Source organism: Trematomus bernacchii, unplaced genomic scaffold (assembly GCF_902827165.1).
Source record: "Trematomus bernacchii unplaced genomic scaffold, fTreBer1.1, whole genome shotgun sequence".
Lineage (NCBI taxonomy): Eukaryota > Metazoa > Chordata > Actinopteri > Perciformes > Nototheniidae > Trematomus > Trematomus bernacchii.
The window spans coordinates 7,047,082-7,053,451 of record NW_022987689.1 but is presented as its reverse complement, the minus strand read 5'-3'; positions in this window follow the sequence as shown (position 1 = coordinate 7,053,451).

Genomic DNA, 6,370 nt, shown 5'->3' with positions numbered 1-6,370 from the left:
CCCTTACCTTATGTGCATTTGTTGCATTATATCCACTTATCTATGGCAGATAGTCAGTATACTGTAATAAGCATAATTGCATGGCAGCGGAGCTCTGCTATCTTTATTGTTGTTCTATCTTAGATTATAGAGTTTCAAAGTACATGCAGATATTATCTAAGAACCACATCTCTGGATATCAGTAATAGGTTACAGCTCAGTACAGATCATTGCTGTGTTATTGCAGATTGCTGATGATATCATACTGTATCATCATGAATGTGGTGTATTCGGATGCACGTGACTGACTGATGGTCAAGAAGAGTTACATTCACTCATAGGTGTATTTAATATTTAGGGAAAGGATAGATTTATGACATTTCTGGATGTGACTCACCAAAAAACACAGTCACGCTCCTGAATTTTCCTCCATGGTTTGATTAGACCAGCACTTATACGTATTATAGCGCATTTCCACTACAGGGCCTCGCTCGGCCTCGCCCGGTATGGCTAGGCCTCGTTAGGCCTTGTTAGGACTGGCTCACTTTATGCTGCGTTTCAATTACAGTTTAGTAGCTGGGGTAGTATCTATAGTAAGTAACGCAGTGTAGGCGGAGCCGTGACGTCATCTTCAATGAGAACCACAGAAAAACAACATCAGCCGTTAGCTGTTAGCACTCAAGCTCACAGCTCCTCATATCTGTTCAGAAACTAGACAAAAGTTAAACAAGTACAAAACACAGACTGTCTGTGTCATGGCGAATACAGTCGCTGGTTTATTTATGTCTGTATAGGCCGTTGTTGTGAGTGTGGACGGTCGGAGCATATACTGCGTTAGCTTAGCCGATCTCCATTTAGACAACGCGCATTTTAAAAGGTTTTTCGCCTGCCGTCTGTCTGCAGACTTGTCAAAGCATTAATTCATGGTTTTTACTAACCGGTATCAGTATGTTGTTACTTCGGCATCATTTTGAAACGTGTATTACAATTAAATCACGGTCAAATATGTTCATTTTGTTGTAGTTGTAGCCCCCTTGCCAGCGATTCTCTCTCTAGTTTAGCATACTCAGCCCGACTCAGCCTGGTTGTTGGCCCGGAAAGAACCTCGATTTTATGGGGCCAGAAAAACTGTGAAATTATAGTGCCCGCACAAAATCTCATTTACTTGACAGCGAGCTACCAAATTGAAAAGGCCCATGTTAAAATACTATAGGTTGATCTGGTGGGTGTGAAGATAAATTAAAGCTGAGATGATGTTTGTCACATGCAGGTTAAGCAGAGAGTGTGTTTGAGGAAACAAAGGCAAGTCTATAAAGGAAAATATGTAGCTCAAGCTCAGAGGTCTTCTTAACTTGTAAAACCTACATTTAGTAAATAAAGATTAACAACGAGCCAATACATTATGTTAGCTCTCAGCACATTTTTATTCCCAATTAATCTCAAACATCAAAAACACAAGATAACGGCCTCCCTGTCTAGAAAGTTCTCCTTAATTTGGATTGAACAAAATAACAGTGCAGCTGTTCTTATCGAATCAACCCCTCCCAACTTTAGTTTTATGAGTCAGGAAAGAATGCATAAGAAAGGGGGTGGAGTTGCTATTTTGTTCAATGATTCCATTCAATGCAGGAAGACATCTTATGGGAACTTTGCTTCTTTTGAATATGTGGCCCTTCAGCTGAAATGCTCCTCTCGAGCTCTGTTCCTAAATATCTATAGACCACCCAAATACTGTGCAAGCTTTTTTGATGACTTTACTGAACTGCTGTCTATAGTGTGTATTGACTTTGACCGTCTAGTCATTGTTGGTGATTTTAACATCCATGTTGACAACCCCCAGGACAGAGGGGCTAAAGAACTGTTTTGTGTTCTTGATAACTATGGACTGACTCAGCATGTGGCGGAGCCCACGCACAATAAGGGGCACACTCTGGACTTAATTATCTCAAAGGCTCTGAATATCTCAAAAGTTGTGGTGACTGATGTTGCACTCTCTGATCATTCCTGTGTTTTCTTTGAGAGCTCTATTTCTGTTCACAAAAATGTTCAGAAAGAGGTAACCACAAAGCGATATTTAACTGAAAATACTAGGGAAATGTTTACTCATAATTTTTCATCCACACTTGCCCCTGCTAACATCTCAGTAAATGAGCTAGTAGATCATTTTAATTCAAAAATTAAAAATGTTATAGATACCATTGCTCCAACTAAGGTAAAGGAAGTGATTGGCAAGAAAATATCTCCATGGAGAAAGGCCATGACCGTGAGAACAGAAAAAAGAGAGTGTCGAAAAGCTGAACGTGGGTGGCGAAAAACAAATCTCCAGGTTCACTTTGAAATCTATAAAGAGAGACTTGGCCTTTATAATTTGGAATTGAAAAACGCACGACAGTCTTTCTTCTCTGACATCATTACCAAAAACAAAAACAACGCACGTGCCTTGTTTGCTACCGTCGACAGACTAACTAACCCCCCAGTGTCAGTAGCATCTGAATTCCTATCCACCAGGGCATGCAAAATTCAGAAAATTAGACAAGCAGTCAGTGCCTCTGCATCAGGTACAGCAAATGTGTTGTCCCTGTGTCCACCTAATATCAATTCAAACACCATGACACAATTCCATCAGATTAATGATAAAAACTTAGAGGACATTATTCAACTTCTGAAATCCTCCTCCTGCTGCCTTGATATTATTCCAACAGGATTTTTCAAAGATGTTTTTCATTGCATGGCCTCAGATCTACTTCATATAGTAAACACATCTCTTCACTCAGGTATTTTTCCAGAGGCCCTGAAAACTGCAGTCATTAAACCGCTCTTAAAAAAGAATAATCTAGATGCTTCAGTAATGAACAATTACAGGCCAATATCAAACCTGCCATTTCTAGGTAAAATCATTGAAAAAGTTGTATTTCAACAGTTGAGTAACTTCTTGCATTTAAATAACTGTTTGGATGTGTTCCAGTCAGGATTTCGTCCAAACCACAGCACTGAGACTGCTCTTGTAAAGGTCTTCAATGACATCCACTTAAACACAGACAGTGGCAGAACTTCAGTGTTAGTATTATTAGATCTCAGTGCTGCGTTTGATACTGTTGACCACAACATATTACTAGACCGACTAGAAAACTGGGTGGGACTTTCGGAAACAGTTCTAAATTGGTTTGAGTCCTACTTAAAGGACAGAAAAAACGTTGTTTCTATAGGTAAATACACATCTGAGTTGACAAATATGACATGTGGGGTACCTCAAGGCTCCATCTTGGGGCCTCTTCTCTTTAACATCTACATGCTACCACTGGCTCAGATAATGAAAAACAACAAAATAAGTTACCATAGCTATGCGGATGACACACAAATTTACGTAACAATTTCACCAGGAGACTATGCTCCAATTCAAACACTGAGTAAGTGCATTGAACAAATCAATGACTGGATGTGTCAGAACTTTCTCCAATTAAACAAAGATAAAACTGAGGTAATGGTTTTTTGGAGCCAAGGCAGAACGTATAAAAGTTAGCGCTGAGCTTCAGTCTGCAATGTTCAAAACAACAGATAAAGCCAGAAATCTAGGTGTAGTCATGGACTCTGACCTGAGTTTCAACAGTCACATTAAAACAATTACTAAATCAGCCTACTATCACCTAAAGAATATATCCAGGATTAAAAGACTAATGTCACAGCAGGATTTGGAAAAACTTGTCCATGCTTTTATCTTCAGTAGACTGGACTACTGTAATGGTGTCTTTACAGGTCTCACTAAAAAATCTATTAGAAAGCTGCAGCTAATTCAGAACGCCGCTGCTCGAGTCCTCACTGACACTAAGAAAGTGGATCACATCACTCCTGTTCTGAAGTCCTTACACTGGCTTCCTGTGTGTCAAAGAATAGATTTCAAAATATTGTTGCTGGTTTATAAAGCTTTGAATGGTTTAGGCCCAAAATACATGTCTGACCTACTGCTAAATTATGAACCATCCAGAACTCTCAGGTCTTCAGGGACTGGTCAGCTTTCTGTCCCCAGAGTCAGAACTAAACATGGTAAAGCAGCGTTCAGTTATTATGCTCCAAATATCTGGAACAAACTCCCAGAAACCTGCAGGTCCGCTGCAACTCTTACTACTTTTAAATCCAGGCTGAAGACTTTTCTGTTTGCCGCTGCTTTTAATTGAACTATTCATATCTTAAACTGCACTGTAACTTTTATCCATGTATTTTTTTCTTTTAATGTTTATTTTATTATCTTTTATTTTTAATGACTGATTTTAAATGCCATTTTCTTAATGTCTTCCATTTTTGTAAAGCACTTTGAATTGCCTTGTGTTGAAAGGTGCTATATAAATAAACTTGCCTTGCCTTGCCTTAAAAGTCACGTAGACCTGTGCGATATGTAAAGATAATTCTTTTAGTCACTAATGTTTTTAGACAGTTGTCAAATTACCTTAAAGAGCTTGACTTCATTTAAATATAGGGTCAGCTCAGTTTCTGCAGTGTTCCCCAGGATAAGCATGCAATATGTATCTGCATTGTTGACAAATATCTTGTTCATATATTTAATTATGCTGAATGTATAGTGGTGAAATATATCAAATTATTCATATAAATCTGAGTAATCATATATTCCTACGTTTTATTGTTCCCACCAGAAGCTTGAATATCTTGCCTTCCTTGTGTTAAGTTAACCTCAAGTTATTTCCGACTTATTTGTTCCCTCTATAATAACATCTAAATTGTGTGTTGTAGCTGAGATTTAGAGACTCTCAAATTTATCAGGATAATTAAACCTCTTGTAATAACTGAAAAGCAACTTTTTTTAAAGGGGACCTATCATGCAAAATGCACTTTTGTACATCTTTTATACATGAATATGTGTCCCCGGTGTGTCAGGGAACTCACCAAGTGTCAGAAAACACAACCCTCTCTCTTTTCCTCCATACCCAAATCTCTAAAAACGGGGCTGCAACGGAGCTGATACAGATTTGAAATTGTTCTGACGTCAGAAATGGGGAGCTCCGCCTATATGGGCAACTCTCCACCTATCAGGGGAATGGGGGGTTGGGCCACGGCCACGGCCGCTCGAAAGCGCTGGAGACACTGTAGTACATATGCCAAGCCTGTAAGTGGCGCTGTAGTCTGCCACAAAAGCAGCGAAGAAGACTTCTCACAGAATCAGCCCTTGCAAAAACAGGGCTGGAAAAGAGCAAATAGAGCGAAATGAGGCATGGCTAAAATGCATCATCTGTTTTGTATTTTGAAGAAAAAACTTCACAGACATGTTTTATATAGGTATGGCCCTACAATATATTATTCAAATATAGCATGATAAGTCTACTTTAAATGAAGAGAGACACACCCATTAAAAGGTAAATCACATACTTGTGAATTACTTTTGGTGTTTTGTTTTTCTCTAGGTTTTATAAAGATTTGTATATGGTTGTAAAACAAAACTTGTTGTGCATTTCTCCTCAGAGCATTTTCTGTCCACTGGGGGTTAACAGGAAGCATCCCATTACCCTCTGCAAACAGACATGTGCCTGTTCTTATACATGTTCACAAAATATTTTTTTCCAGTTGAAGTCCCATTTTAGACTCTCTCAACCAGCCTGAGATGTTTTGTCCTGTTCTGCCCTCAGCTGGTAGAAAGCAACTACAACATCCTGAATCAGTACAAACACTGCTGTGTCCACGAGGAACCACATTTTCCAAAGGGAAAAAAAAACTGCTTACCCTTTTTATTAAAGCCAATGACAAACCCAACACAACTAGTCCCCCATTTACTCCTGTCACATGAACCAAGGTGATGGTTGAACTAGGATTATATATTCACCGTCTGACCTGCAGCAATATTAAGCATGAAAAAGTAGGAAATACAACCAAATAACAATAAATCTATCAGCATTTTAGCAATTAGGAATTTACCCGGATAAATCATTGTACATGAACATCCCCCCAACTATAACAATATGCTCTTAATGTACTGTTTAGATTTTTTTTTATATTGGAAGATTTTTGTATTCAAACTCACATTTCTGAAGATCAAGTAATTGGTTAAAACTGATAACTGAGACTTACCCAATCAAATAATTAACATAAAGTTGACACACCATTACAATATTAGGCACGTTTGTGATTTTGGGTAATATTTATATGTGCAATGCATATACATACATTCGATGCCTACTCAATGATAACAAATGACTTCAAAAATATATATAACAAAAAACATGTTTATACCATAAAAAATGTATATTTAGAAAGTAATTACGCTAGTAGTCTAACATCTAAAATGATGTTTCTTGACAGTAGGCTACTGGTGACTAGTAAAAACTTCCTTTTGACTAATGAAATGAAACATCTTGGTTTTATAGAGCACCATGATTAAAATACTTGG